The sequence below is a fragment of the Apis cerana genome, linkage group LG3 (genome assembly GCF_029169275.1).
Source record: "Apis cerana isolate GH-2021 linkage group LG3, AcerK_1.0, whole genome shotgun sequence".
Taxonomy (NCBI): domain Eukaryota; kingdom Metazoa; phylum Arthropoda; class Insecta; order Hymenoptera; family Apidae; genus Apis; species Apis cerana.
This window is the reverse complement of record NC_083854.1, coordinates 3,211,542-3,226,980: the sequence shown is the minus strand read 5'-3', so window position 1 is coordinate 3,226,980 and position 15,439 is coordinate 3,211,542. Positions and strand designations below refer to the sequence as shown.

At 36.4% G+C, this 15,439-nt stretch overlaps 1 protein-coding gene and 1 long non-coding RNA gene across 13 annotated transcripts in view; one reads left to right on the top strand and one right to left on the bottom strand.

Annotated features, from left to right (window-relative positions):
- LOC107997064 (uncharacterized) overlaps positions 1-15,439 on the bottom strand; it is a 113,210-nt gene that overhangs the window by 39,099 nt on the left and 58,672 nt on the right. For 2 of the 12 annotated variants that reach the window (XR_009829016.1, XR_009829017.1), the window contains one exon: positions 9,125-9,952. The exons of the other annotated variants lie outside the window; for them this stretch is intronic. The gene's annotated coding sequence lies outside the window, so the exon portion shown is untranslated. Of the gene's footprint in view, positions 1-9,124; positions 9,953-15,439 lie in introns of those variants that run through there. 12 annotated transcript variants of the gene reach the window in all.
- LOC107997066 (uncharacterized) overlaps positions 1-15,439 on the top strand; it is a 65,174-nt gene that overhangs the window by 9,516 nt on the left and 40,219 nt on the right. The gene's annotated exons all lie outside the window — the stretch shown is intronic.

Here is a 15,439-nt window from a genome sequence, read left to right as displayed (position 1 = left end):
TTTAATAGTCGGGGAGAATGTAAAGAGATGTAGGATAACGTGAAAGCAACCTCTGCGCACGTTTAAATATGGGTTTCGCGTACACGAATATATCTAGTTATACACGATATATTACACGGACACTTGCATAAGTCATTCGACAACGCAGCGAAGGAATTGTCGAGATGCGCGGAGGAGATGGGATTTTTCATTTTCCGCTGTCAAAGAAGCGCATTCTATGCAAATGAGCGAATGCGCGCTACTAGTGACGCGACTACTCCCCGGAAAGGTGAAATACAGCCAAACTTTTCGAGATTTCAAGCATTCCTTCGAGTATTCCACCGAGTCGAAAACGAGGCGCATTCTATGCAAATCAACGAATGCACCGACACGACGACTTTACCTGAAAGGTTAAAAAAAAGGAAAAATACAGCCAAACTTTTCCCAGATTTGAAATGTATTTCTCCTCGAGAAAGAGAGAGAGAGAGATTTCTAAAATGATTCGTACGCCTTGAAAAAAGAAACTTTCCAACTCGATACGACGAATTATCAAGTGGATTACCAATTTCCTAATTAAAGTTGGGATTAAAGGAGGGATTAAGCCCGACAAATGTGCCCTGGCTTGCCTCGTACGCTGGTCAGCTCTGAAGTACACAACAAACCGCAGAGGGAAAGATTTGGAAAACGGTCCTCCATCGATTCGAAATTTGGCTCAAGTCGTGTTACTTTTATCAACTTACTATAACACTTTTCGAGGGAAGATTTGGGATCATATCCAATATCGGTCGAGAAAGAAAAGGAATATTCGCGGAACAATTCGGAACGTTTATCGATCGGTTTTGCCTTGCAACTGCAAGCACGCGTACCGATCACGTTTCATCGGCATTCCCCGAATTGTGGTCCGCGAATCCGCGCCTACAATCTTGCGAGAAAGATGCCAGAAATGGCGGCGCAAGACTCGCGGCCGATGATGGCAACGCGTCGAAATAAAGTCGATGCAATTTCCCGTGGGATGAGTCCACTCCTCGCGATGTAACACGAGATTACTTTCCTCGGGAAAGGGATTAAAACTTGCCTTGCTCTTGTTGATGGCCAGTTAATTTGGGGAGATAAATGAGGCGGGGAGGGGAAGCATTTAGAGAAAACTGCGGAATAATCGAAATCTGAAGAAGAAGCTTGATTTTTTATTCGTCCTTTCTTTCTCTCTCGTTGAAGTAAAAACGTACGGTTGGATATATTCGATAAAAATCGTGAGACTCTAAACGTTTACACTCTCGATAAGCATAGATGGATTCTAAGCGGACAATTCTGAATATTTCTCGAGTGAATGGAAAACGATACAATAGTATCTTGATAATAGACGTATTTTTAGCTCCGTAGATGCAGACGTCATCTTACGTCGACGTCAGCGAACAGTCGAACATCAGTTCTTTCTCTGTCTGTCTCTCAGTCCTAAGCTTATTGTTTCTCGTTTACACGGAAGAAGGCGCCAATTTCTCAGGACACCTGAACAGACGCGACGTGTATCTAATGCTATCAAGGCGCCTCTGTAGAGTCTCGAGCACACTCCAACTCTGGCCGAGTAGATTCGAAACCTTTACAGTAATTTCTCTCGCATCATCGTCTTCGACTGGTATAAAATGATTACTTTGCAAGTACACTTCATTCGTACGGTCTCGAGCTCGATCTAAGGGAGCTAATCGATACCCGTGAAACTTTGTTAACAAACTTTGATTTGTCGAACTTGATAATGGCGCCTTAGAAATTATCGAAAATTGATTTAACGCGGGAAGGATACGATATATCGATCGAAGCGAAAATTCTTGTTTCTGGAAAATTAATTTTGCGAGCGTAACATCTCGAGTTTTCTGATATTCCCGTTTCTTTTACAAATTAATTCCAACTTCGAGAGGATCATACGCGAAGAGAAGGTGTCACGATGTGATAAAAGTAAAAGTGGTAAAAATCGTCGAGCGAAAACAGGATCCTTCGGAAAATACGCCCCTCTTGGGGATCATAAATTCGCACAGCTTCGAAATCTATGATCTATCCCAATGACGCCGTATTTTTTGCCGGATAAAAATTAAATATCCTTATTGAAAAAAGAAAATTTTCAGAAATCGACGAAGAAGAAATCTAAAAAGAAAAAAAGAAACAAATTTTGATCCCGTAATATTTCTGATCCTCCTCGAAACAATTGAATTTAAATGAAAAACTCTAAAGAAAAAAAAAAAAAGAAATTAAGACGAGCATTGTTTGATCTTGAAAAGGAATCTTTGATTTATTTTCAAAACAATTCTTTGTTGTAAGAAACTGTACACTTTCAAAAATCATTTGGACAGAAATTTTGGCTTGTTCGCAAATTCGTGTCTCCTTGCAAACCGCAATCTATCGCCGATATCATCTTACTTTGAGATACGCCCGGGAAACAGAGGTGGAGGAACGTAAAATATATTTACGAGCCAACGAAAACCCATTACATTGAACACTGAAAAGAAATACTTTTCGCCAAGTGCTGTATATTACAATTTTATCATACTTTCGAGCGGAGGAAGTATCCCCTTTTCGAAAGTAACCGAGATTAAATGTCGCGAGATTTTTCTAAATTATCGTCTCCAACTCGGATTTGTTTTTAAGAAATTTTAAACTTCCAAAATCCGTCCGATACTCCTTTTCTCCAATAATCGATTGATATTAAAAACCAAGATTCATTCTAATTATATTTCTCGATTAATTAATTGCGTGTATTATTAGGAATAAAAATAGGAATTTTCGATTGTGTGATGAATATATCCACGATGCGAGCAATAAAAAAAAAAGATCCAACGACCGAGATTAAATGTCGCGAGATTTTTCTAAATTATTGTCTCGGATTTGTTTTTAAGAAATTTTAAACTTCCAAAATCCGTCCGACACTCCTTTTCTCCAATAATCGATTGATATTAAAAACCAAGATTCATTCCAATTATATTTCTCGATTAATTAATTGCGTGTATTATTAGGAATAAAATTTTCGATTGTGTGATGAATATATCCACGATGCGAGCAATAAAAAAAAAAAGATCCAACGAATTACGCAGAAAAACGAGCAAGCCAAAACGAGATACTCGATAATACACGGGCGCTCCTATTCAAATGTTAATCACTCGGAGCGATTGACGAATGGATGATGATAAGGCCGAGCAGCATCCCTCTCGCCGCTGTGAACAGTAAACCGAAGCGGAAGACGATCCATTCAATGGATTCGCTCGCGAAATGCTTAATTACGAGGAAGCTTCGAGTTACGAAGCTGCGACGACCGCATCGGTCGCAATCCCCCAGCAATAAATGGGGAATAATCAATTAAAACCAAGTTATTTCCCGGCTTCCTGCGTCAAACAACAATATTATATAAATTAAAGGCAAAGCAAACGCGGGTGAAAAGCAAGTTGCATTACTAATATCAGCGCCATCATTGCATCCAGTTGATCTAGGAAATCTATACACGTTCCATGGAAGAATCCTTGTATCGAGATTGAAAACTCTCCACCTTTCGACTCGTGATTCCAGTCTGTAATGATTCTAAGGGATAAATGAAGATGTTTAATAAACGTTTCTTTTAAACTGATCAATTTTTGCGAGTCAATACTTCTTTTTCTTTTTTTCTGTAGAAAAGAGAAGGAATATATTTATATCTCGTGTCAACAAATTAAATTCTACGAATATATGGAGAAATTATTCGTATAAAATCGTAAATAATATTTACGCACATTTTTTTTTCTGTAAATACTTCCACGTAAGGATAAGTTTCATATGTTTAATATTTAATAAAATAGAAAATGAAAAATTCGTATCGTACGTAAAAATTATTTCTACGCTTGGATAAATAATTGCTCGAACTCTGGAGAGATTTTCAATTTTTCGTTTCGAATCCTGAAAAAAGCGGCGCCATATTTAAGGGTGTATCGAGATCACGAAACATCCATCTTAGCTTACAAAACACAGTCCGGAATTTCTCCCCACCGATTTCTCGTCAAAAGTAACGATTGCTTCCGATAATTTGTCTTGTCAGCTGGAATCTTGACAATCCAAACCACTGACCAAACGTCCAATCGCGTAACTTTATGCGATATCGATTACTCTCGTTCATCGATTTGTTTTAAACGAAATAATTAAAAATCCTATTAGAAAACAAAAAATATTACGTTAATTATAAATGCATAAATATTCGCAGTCTGATTGTATCAATTAATCGAATATCACACCGTGCGGATGATCAAAATCATTTTTAGTTTACATAGAAAATATATATTCCTCGAGAATTATTCCCTTCCAAAGTTTTTAATAAAACTATCGATTCAACTTCTTCCTGCTACGAGAAAGAGTATCACAATTGAGTAAAAACAGGCGGATTATCGAGCGAAACGAGGAATAGAAGTGAGTGACAGATGAGGACGTGGATGTTCCATCATCTTCCTTCTCGTGTCGCGTCGATGCGCGAGCTTTGCGCGGCTAAACGATTAATTCGTCCCGTTCGCTGGACTTATCGGTGTTATCGATTACCTGTGTCACCGGGATTGATTGAAGATTGCCGACGATCCATCCGAAAGCTAATTAGAGTCTTCGTCGAGTCATCGGGCGCACGAAAATGGCGTTCGAAATCGTTTTCGGTTTGTATCCCGAAATAATTTATGACCTGATCCGAGGCAAGTTTCGTGCTCGTAAATCAGAGAGTACTTTTTTCTCCGCGAATTGTTGCTCGGAACGGTTTCGCGTCGAAGAGAAAAAAATAATTGTATTCGGCAGCGATCGGGAAGATTACATCGTGAGCCGGATTTTTTTGCAGTTTTACAGTTATCTTCCGAGAATATATGTATACGGTGATACCGATATAATTTTGATTTCTGCGTTTTTCACTTTTAGAATAAACATGTGCAATACAAAAGAAAATATACGATATATTTGGTATAACATTTCGGAGAAGGATATTCACAAATATAACACAAAACTGCTGAACGTATCAAACGTAAATGTATCAAAACTAGAAAAACTTTGAACCGCTGTATCTCCGAAGATAGCGACTTCCGGTCAACGAATGAACGATCGTTAGAAACGAGGAACCTTCCCCTTTAAAGTGGTTTTTGTTTCGTCTCGATACGACTTCCGGTTCCTGAGATACCATCGTGTAAAGAAAAAGTAATTTTTATTCATTTGCCTTGAACCTGATTAAGCTTTATTAAAACTAGAAAAAATTTAAACCGCTGTATCTCCGAAGATAGTGACTTCCGGGGAACGGGTGAACGCTCGTTAGAAGCGGGGAACCTTCCTCTTTAAAATGGTTTTTGGTTCGTCTCGATACGACTTCCGGTTCCCGAGATATCGTCGTGCAAAGAAGAGCGTAATTTTTAATCGTTTACTGTCGCGATCCTTGCCGCGGATTCGGACCTCTCGCTCGCACCTTGCCTCACTGACCTATCCCAAACAAACGATAAACATAATTGCTAAAAATAGCATTTCTAGGAAAAATATTTAGGTCAGTAGGACGCCCTATTTCGCAATATCCGTAACGTATTAACCATGGATACTTTGAATCGTTGTATCTCGGAAACGGATCGAGATATCGGGATGAAACAAAAAGCAATTTCAATGGCATAGATTCCTCTGTTTCCTGAGTGGATTTTGACGATAAAATTTTGAATCTTTTCTCACTATTTTTACGTATAAAGAAACAAAGGACAAATTTCATGATTCATATCATAAGGATAATTCTTCTCTAATGATTTTTGATATGAAAAATCACACATCCGTATTATACAAAAATCTGTCTATTAGATTCGATAAAAGGGACTTTAACATTCCTGTAGCAAATATACTGGGGAAAAAGTCTCTGAATACAAAGGATTAAATACTGTGTGCGATAGTCTCGAGGAAATTTCATTTGCAAATGGAGATGGAACAACGCGTATACGTTTACAAACACACTGCTAGGAGAAACTGGTAGCAGTGAAATTGCCGCAACCTTTTCATTTATCGCCTCTATATAAAATTATCATAGAAGCGTGAGAAATACAAGAGATTGGCGAACGACAAATTGAATGCAAGCAGCGTAGCTGAAATAAAAGCAAAGGGCGGCCGAGGTAGGGGGCGTATACTACTTATCCGGAAACTAAATCCTTTGTTAAAATATTTGCACGGAAGCGGAAATGGGACACGGCGAGGAAGATTCGTCTAGTGTGTTACAAATTCGCCACTGCATAGACACTCGTGTTCGTGACTGGAATTAATCTAATCGTACGCCTTCTACCGCGTGCGTTTCGTTCGAGCGAAAATGAAGGGAAAAATCGCCAAACAGATCACGATTTTATCGAGAATAAATTTCTTAATTATTCGATTTTACAATTTCTACAATTCTGTCCTCGTGCAAGAGGAACGAGAAACGGATCGAGGCTGAGCGTTAATAAACGAATAAAATCAACTTTTTATAAATACCACTTACGTTCAATAACAATTTGCACAGAACGGACGTACATTAAGTATAATTATCGCGATGTTATTGTTTCTCAGCAATACTGGACGAAACACACGTATTCGTAAATTAACATATTGAACATTGATCCCATCCCTAATTCATGTTCCACGTAGATGAAATACGATAACAACACGGACAATTATCGATAATATATCGTTGACAAATGCGAACCAATGGAATTAACGTTGCATCGAATTACGAACAGACGATTTCATACGCATCCCATTAAACCCGTGGGCGCAAGGAGAATGACGAGGGAGGAGAGGAAAATAAATGGCGCAACGGTTGTTTTGCTTTTTATCGTTAATTAAAACGCTATATAGTATATTTTTATATATATATATATAATATTTGCATATAGTATTTTTCTCTCGAAATATCGATGGAGGGAAAAAACACAGACGGAGAGAAAGAGGGGAGAGAGAACGAAACTCTGTGAATTGTTCGGTCTTTGTTTGCGATGGAGGGCGAAAAAAGGGGAGAGGGGGGCGGAAGCGGACAGGAAACGGACACAGTCATATTAATTAATGGAGTATGTCGCGTAATTAACGTTCGCCTGTGTGTGCATTGGCCGGTTATTTTTCTACGTAGGAGAGGTAACAGCGAATCAACCGGGATATCCGGTCTCCCGTTTTGTTTGCTTATATATTTACGCGGATGTAAAGTTTCGCGTGTTTGAAATGGGGATGTAACTACGCGTGTCTCGTTTTTCTTCTTCTTCTTCTTCTTCTTGTATTATTGTTTTCGAGCGAGCAAATCTCCGATGGACTCTTCGCAAGGATCCAATTTCAATGATTTAATCCATGCAAGACAAATTTTCTTTTCAAAAGTTTAGATGGATCAGTGTTTTCGTTGCGGGGCACAATTTTTATTTTACCATATAAATTTCCCAAATTGTATCACCGTGTTCGTCGATCCATATAAAATAAAATAGATATCGAGCATACGATCAAAACTTTCCCGATCGTAATCGAATCTTCCTATTAATTTCCCCTGTCGATTCGAAATTAAGGTCGGTGCCCCAATATTTATATCGATTCCGCACGAATTCGAAATTCAACGAAATTCTAAAACTTGACCCTCCCAAATTCCGCAGGAACCGGCCAACGATTAATATAATTATACGCGTACAAATTTACAGTTGGCGTACAAATTTTCATTCGTTCTTGTGCCGGAGGAGACATTAAATTAAAGTAATCGGCCGAAATGAAATACTCTGTCCGGGGTTTATATACGCTTTGGATATGCCCAAACTCTGTGAGCGAAATGAAATTTATCAAGTCGAGGGTTTGACGGGAGAGAGGGGGAAAGAGAGAGCGGAAAAAAGAGAGAGAGAGAGGGTGCATTACGTCGATGAACCCCTAACTTTCCGACCACTCGAGATTTTTAAGTATCGTAAACGATTTTTCTCTCCGCTCGTTTCCTCTTCCCCCCTTTTTTTGCTTTTGTTTCTCTGTCCCCTCTACCCCCCTTTTTTTACAACTTTTTTACTTTTAATCCACTTTGCCATTTTTTATTAGAGGTCGTGGCACGCTCATTCGGGTAAAAGCGACCGCTTTATGTCGCGGTCCAACGACTCGCGGCGATAAATGAAATAAACCGATGGTATTTGTATTTTTTTTCTTCCTTTCTTTCTTTCTTCCTTTAGGTTGCAACTCTGTGAATCAGTCCTCTCTGTCCGCTGAAAAAGTTTCCTTTGTTTTTCGAAATCTTTAACGGCGAAGTTAATCGATCCCAAATATCTTGCGAGGAAGCCAAATTATCTTTATTCGAGAGATAAATTCTAATTCGAAGATCAAGTTATTAAATTTTGGGAAAGAAAGAAAGAGTTTCCATATATATATCCAAATCTAAAAATGAATAGGGGTTTGGAAAATATTAAAGAAGAAACGATACTCGTTTGAAAATAAACCTAGTCCAATCCAAAAATCGAGCCATTAAATTACCCTCCACGAAAATTCAATTCAAATCCCGATACTGGAACCACACTGTATCTCCAATATCCATCCTTATAAACTATATAACACAATTAAAATAACGTTTCCACTTCTCGACATTACAAATTAATTCCGCGGAAAACATTTTCAACGAAATTGTAAAAATCGAAAGAGATATATATATATATATATAATCCGGTAAATCCGTTTTCAGCGGGTTCCAACCGGCGTTAAAATAAATGTAAACGAAACGAGAGGATGCGGAAAGTTACGGTAGAGCGACAACTGCCGCCATCTACTCGGCGGCAAAGAAAAACAGGTGGTAGCAGCGACGCCAGACGTCGTTGCCGGTGCCGATCCGTCTCCACGGCCGCGATGTCGACGACACACAGTGCCGCCGGAAGAGGGGCATTGAGCGCATCAATGCTTCCGGACGTGCACGCTCCTCGCAGTTTCCTGTCCGTTATGCGAGCCAAGTTGTAGAGCGGAAAAAGCGAGTACGAGTGCTGCGCCAACATTATGATTCCGTGTGGTTCTAACGTGTTTTTCCTCTAAAAAATTTGCCCTACGATGTAATTAACCACGGAACGGGTTAATTAAATGACATAATTAATCGACATTTTTCCCTCGTGAGAATTATATATATATATATGGGGAGCGTGTAGAATTTCCTTTTTTAAAGAATTTTATTTTTATAAAATGGAATTGGAATTGGATTCGTATCGAGCTAATAGAAATCACACGGTGAAATTGAATCGAGTTTAGAAAATGAAAAGAATATCGTAGAAAAATGTTTGACAAGCGCGATCATATTTATATTATTGCGATACGAGTTAAGAGACTGCATGTTGAAAACGGGGAAATAAAATGGGAAAAGGGGCGTTCAATACGCGATATAAAGGGAATTGGAACTGGTAATTGGTCTTTGATGCGAAATATTTGCGGATTTCCATGACGAGAAAGGGCTATTGAGAACGAAGCGTCGTATCTTAAAAAGATCAAAGCATATCCGTTGTCCGTGAAATTGAAAATATCGTCCAGCAAGGCTTAGAGAAAGAGCAAAGAGCTTGCTTTATAATCCGGGGATACTAACTTCTCGGATCCCCTTTTTAGCTGCGAGCCAAGTACCCTTGAAACTTCGTTTAAAACTCGAACTACATTCTTTTTCGAAATGAGCACAACGATCAATTGATTTATTTCAGACAAAACTCGTTATAAATTTTCCACAATTTTCCAAATATCGATTCTTCCAATTTCTTACTGTTTTTTTCTTTCTTTCGTAAATCATTTCAAGGAAATTTTCCTCTTCGACCACTATACTTGACATCCCATATTTTGTGCCAATAATAATGAATAATAATAAAATTATTTCTTAACAGAGAAAATCAACGAATTTATATCGATTGTTTCTTCACCAAAGAGTTCAGATAAACAGAATTTTAGATAAGAAAAGAACAGTTACACCTTGATCAGGACTACCAATCGCTATACCTGATGATCCAGGAATTCCATCGTGCTCCTGACTTACCTGTAACAAAAAATATAAGATATTAGAGTCTTCGTTGAAGAGCAAGTAAGATCCGATTAATTTGTTATTACTTTATACAAATTTTTGTATAAAGAAAGAAAGAAAAAAAGATGAGCGACCAAAGACAAAAAGTACCCGAAACTTTGGTCTTGTTAATGAATAATCTTTAAAAAAAAAAAAATTGGCACAAAAAATCACGATACAAGAAGAGGAAGAACATCTCGAGAAGATATTAGGTCTTAAATATTTTATACTCGCGGTATAAAGTCACAGGTGTAATTTCCGGAATTATAAGCATATTCACAATGTAATTACATTCATACATGAAATACCATATTCTCCTTCTCCGTCTGTTGTAATTTATATTGTAGTAGAGACTGCATTCTTCCCGTAATAGGTTTGAGAATATTCCAAATTACATTTATCTTTGGTATTACGAATTAACAAAGCGGTTATTAACAATTCCCGATTAAATTGCAAATAAATCATAAACGTGTATTTTTTGAATATATATATATATAATTTATTTAACGATGAGAAAACTTTCTATTTTTTTTTTTTTTCATAACTTTCATAACTTCGATCGTTAAAAATTTCATATTGTCATCTTGCGTTCTCGAAAGCGTGGAATTAATACGTGTAGATAATAATTTATCTGTGAAAATCTTTTTGATTATAATCGCGATTAACGATTGAAAGATGCCAAAATTTTAGAAATTAATATTTTCTTCTTCAAATTGAAATCGAAAATTACCCATAATCCCGTGTTATTCGCGTTGTACCAAAAATTGGGTGATTTTAGGTGATATTCAGGAATATCAAATATGTTGCGCTTCGTCTGCAAAAAAAAAAAATGAATAAAAATCACGAGTTTCTAGACTAGAAGGAGGAGGAGAAGGCCGTAGAACGACCCTGACACGCTTCCAGATCTCATCTAAGTGGTGATGGCTGCACCATCCATATTCGTTTGCATATCACATCATAAACATAGCTCCCCCTTTTTTTTTTAATTACGCACTGCGCCACATTTTCCAGATAACCGTTGATATAGTTTCGCGACTCCATTTTTCGAAAAAATCTTTTCAAAAACGATTCGTTGTGGAACATCGATGGTTAATTAATTTTTACGTAAATGTCGAAATTTTTTATTCGATTTCGGTATAATATTTTAATAATTCGTTTCATAGTAAAAATCCGCTTCGTTATTTTTTGCGTATGACGTATTTCGCAGATTTTTGGACGTTTAAATTTTCGATAAATCTATCGTTGTTTTCCAAAGCAAATATTTACGAAGAAAGAAAAAAAAATGGAAATATTCCACAAAACTCGTTTCTAATTTTATAACAATTTCATCGCAGCGATATAATACTTCTACTTTTTAATTTTGAGTTGTTTACTTCAAATCTGCCAATAAGCCCTATCGAAATAACACACCGTATATATTTTACATATATTTTACATATATTTTCATAAATATTCGCGGTTGAATTGAACAGTTCGAATCGGCAATCTCTTCCGTTTCGAGATAAATCAGAGGGTAAAGTAGATTAATTTACCGACCGAGGAAAGTTACAGAAAATATCCAATTTAATAACTTCGCCCCTGAAATCAATCGAGAATCTCCAACAAGTAATTTAATCGAGGAAAAACTATAAAAGTGAAATTTTCTCCCGGATCGGAGGAAAGTTTCCAACATTTCCAAAACTATTCTCGCCGCCACGACGAATCTAGGGATGATCGATTAAAAAGTTAAGAAGTTGATTCACGCCCGTTCGTCATTGTCCCAGCTGGAAAGTTGCGAGGAGATGATGAACGTCGTCGCGCGTTAATCTTTCCCCGTGACAGCAGCTAAATCTCGCGACAAAAGGGAAACAGAGCGGAAGGATGCAAAATGATTTAAAAGAATTATAAAGCCAATATAAGTCTTGGCGACATGGGATCCATCGATCCTCCTAAGATCGCTAAAGTTAGTCTACATCGATCACGGTTAACGTTTCTTGGACAAATGCCACGAATGGGGACATTGTGTATTGTTGGCAACGGTTTGAAACCCGCCTTAAATTTAAATTAATTGATGAAAACTAACGAATAATAATATATTATAACGTTTATTATTTAGATTGGAGAGAAAAGAATACAAGACGGATATAAATGAATTTTTAATTTTCAATGTATATCGAAAAAGTACCTCTTATTTTATACATTATTTACGAATTTAAGCGAGGATTAGAGATACCTAATCTAACTTGAATAATCTATGTAGATCTATTCTGAACTGAATCTAAAATAATTTAATCTAACTTAAATCTATTTACTATAAACCTAACTTAAACTCAACGCACGTCTATTATATCAAATATCAATCTTGTATTAAAAATATTTTGCATATTTTTCGTACGATTGGAAGATCCAAAAAAAAATAATGGCCGTAATCCGCCATATTGTAATCTAACCTCAAAAATTGCCTCGTCCAACCAATATAATAATTTTTAATAATAACTAATGCTTTCAAATTGCTCGTAAAAGAAAAAAAGAAGAAGAAGAAGAAAAAAATCACTCTGTATTATCTTTAATTACGCAACCATTTTCTCCGGAATGCGTAACAACCAACGCATTAATCATTCGTGGGCGCGCGCATTCAGTTTTATTTTACCGAGAGTAACGACACCTCGCGAATGAAGATTTATGAACAAATCTCTCGTATCCCCTTCTCAAGCCATCGAGTTTCGAGGCAATTAGAGCTCGAACACTTCCTCAGACCCTTGCCAGAGGCTCTATATTTTCACTATGCGACGTCGCACGCTCGTTTGGGACAGGTAGAAAAAGAAAATACTATTTCTCAGGCTCGTTCTTTCTAACAACGTGTTTATCACAATCTTCGCGATAATTAATTAATTTAATTTAATAACAATTTCAACAAAACTAATTAATTTATCGAATATTACGATATTTATTGCGAGAGAGCACGGAGAAACACGTCCGTGCCGCTCCGTGTCCGGGAAACGACTCCGATTAAATCTATACATTTCGAATATCAATAACAATGTCGATGTTATTATTTCTTATGCCCGTTATATTCCGCACGACTTTCGATAATACGCTCGTAAATAATACCGTAATAACAACACAAAGGTACGAATATAATCAATATATAATTAATCGTACGAAAGGACGAATTTCTACACACGTACGTGTTTTCTTTTTAAATCGACAATATACGCGTGCTATTTATTTCTTTTAAAAAACGACAATAATTATTTCGAGCTTTTTATTAATTTTTTTATAATACAAAAAAACTCCACAATATGCACGTGCTATTTATTTATTTTTTAAAACGACGAATAATTATTTCAAGCTTTTTATTAACTTTTTTATAGTACAAAAAAACTCGTGAATTCGCATTGAACCGCGGCGTTGCACCGAAAGTCTATAATGCTTTAATAAAGAACCGAAGCAGCACGCTCGCGACATCTAGCGGATATTTCGAAAGTTATGCACACGAGTCCATCTTACCCACGAGCTCCATCTCCATGCCAGGAGAATCAGCCTGAATCCGTACGACCTGACGAAACACGTACAGAAGCATTTCAGATTCGAATCGAATCCATTCCATTCTCCCCTCCTCGCCTGAAACGAAATGAAATATCGAACGGGGATCGATATGTCGTAGAATTTGAGTTTCGATCTTAGCTCAATTTCCTTCTTTCGCTCAATTATCCCTTTCGCACACGATCCCGATTTTATCGGGTTTCCACGAACGTCTCGCCGCGAATTTCACCGGCGAGCTTACTTGCTATCCCCGCGCGACTCATTTGATATTTAAACGAGGCTTTAAACGCGATTCGCGATTCGAAACTGAATATCTGAATAACTAGTGGTGCTTTCTCTTACGTGGAATCTCGATTATCGGAATCAACTCTCTATTATTAGAATATCTTATTATTTGTACATCATGTACCATTTTCACGATATTATTTTATACAGTGTGCTATTTGAAATTTAAATTCGAGAATTTTATTTGCAGAATTTGACAAGTGTCGAATCAATGATCGAGTATATAAGTAAAGAACTTATTATAAAAGTTTAATTGATGAAAAATAATACGATACTGCTCTTTATCTTTGCAATGTTCTAAAATGAACGAAATGTAGGGAAAAATGAATTTGTTAACACAGTTATCTCTCTATCAGTTTCGATGATCGAGATTCTGTTTGTATAAGGTTCCATTGTGAATTCCAATTGGAGCGAGTATATACCGATAGCAGGGAGTATATTTGTATCACTAGGATTGGAGGGCTGTTTTGCGAATTATCCATTTCATTTCCATTCGAGGGTGCTCGAACAGATTATTTGAGATAAAAGCGGAAATGAATTGAATTGGATCAATTTTTATTTGGAATGGAGAGCGAATAATTAGCCGAAATAGATTTATTTGAAAAGCAAAGATGAATTTTGTAGAGGAATTTCAAATTCATTATATTTTAGAAATAAATTCTTTTCTTCTTTTTTATTATTAAAGGGAACATAAATAATCATCAAAATAATCCCAAGCAGAAGATACAAATTATTTCTCCTTTTCAAATAAAATAAAGTTATCATTTAAAACAACATTTATACATTAAAATTGAACGAAATTAGAAGAAAAAATAGGTCAAGATTTTCTTTTTTTAAATAATTAATATATATATATATATATATTTAAAGAAATACATGAATAACACCGTTGGAACAATATTTCGGTACCAACTACAATTTCTTCCATTTGTTTGTTTGATAAAAAAAGAAAGAAAGAAAGAACACAGGATTTTGGGATTAATAGCGCACGGCCGATTGTTTGATCGAATAATTAACAAAGACGCTATCGTTGCAACCCCATTGCGGATTGACGTGTCTATTCAAGAGTAACGACAGCAATTCTCGTAGAACAATGCCAGGTGGTCCTGTCTCAGCCTCGAAAGCGACAGTTCAATCTACGATCCACGACGAGGGTGTAATTAAAATTCGCCATCGTGGTTTAACGTGGGACGTCCGACGTTCCATCGGTGGAATAGGTTAAAAATGTAACAATTCGAAACAATTTGATAACTTAAAAGTAACTTTTAATGGAGAAAATTGCAATTCGTTAATTGTTCTGACGAAATTGTACATTTAAGTATCGAAGTCAATTTAAAATTTTAACGCGATGATTTCTTGATAGGGGATTGGAAGTAGAGAGATTCGCTTAATAATTATTTATTTAGAGCTAAACCTCGCTTCGTACTCGAATATTAATCATTTAAGATATTTTAAAACACATTATGTTTTATCATTTCATATATATCTCTATCCAAGAAACAAGTTTACGTATTGTCTCTTATTATTTGCTCAAACTTAGAACGTAATAAATATCTTTACGAGTGTTTCTTTTATCAATTATTCGAAGCAAGAAAATTCATCATCGTGATATTGAAATAAATTATTTCAAACTAAAGTTTAATATTTCCTTTT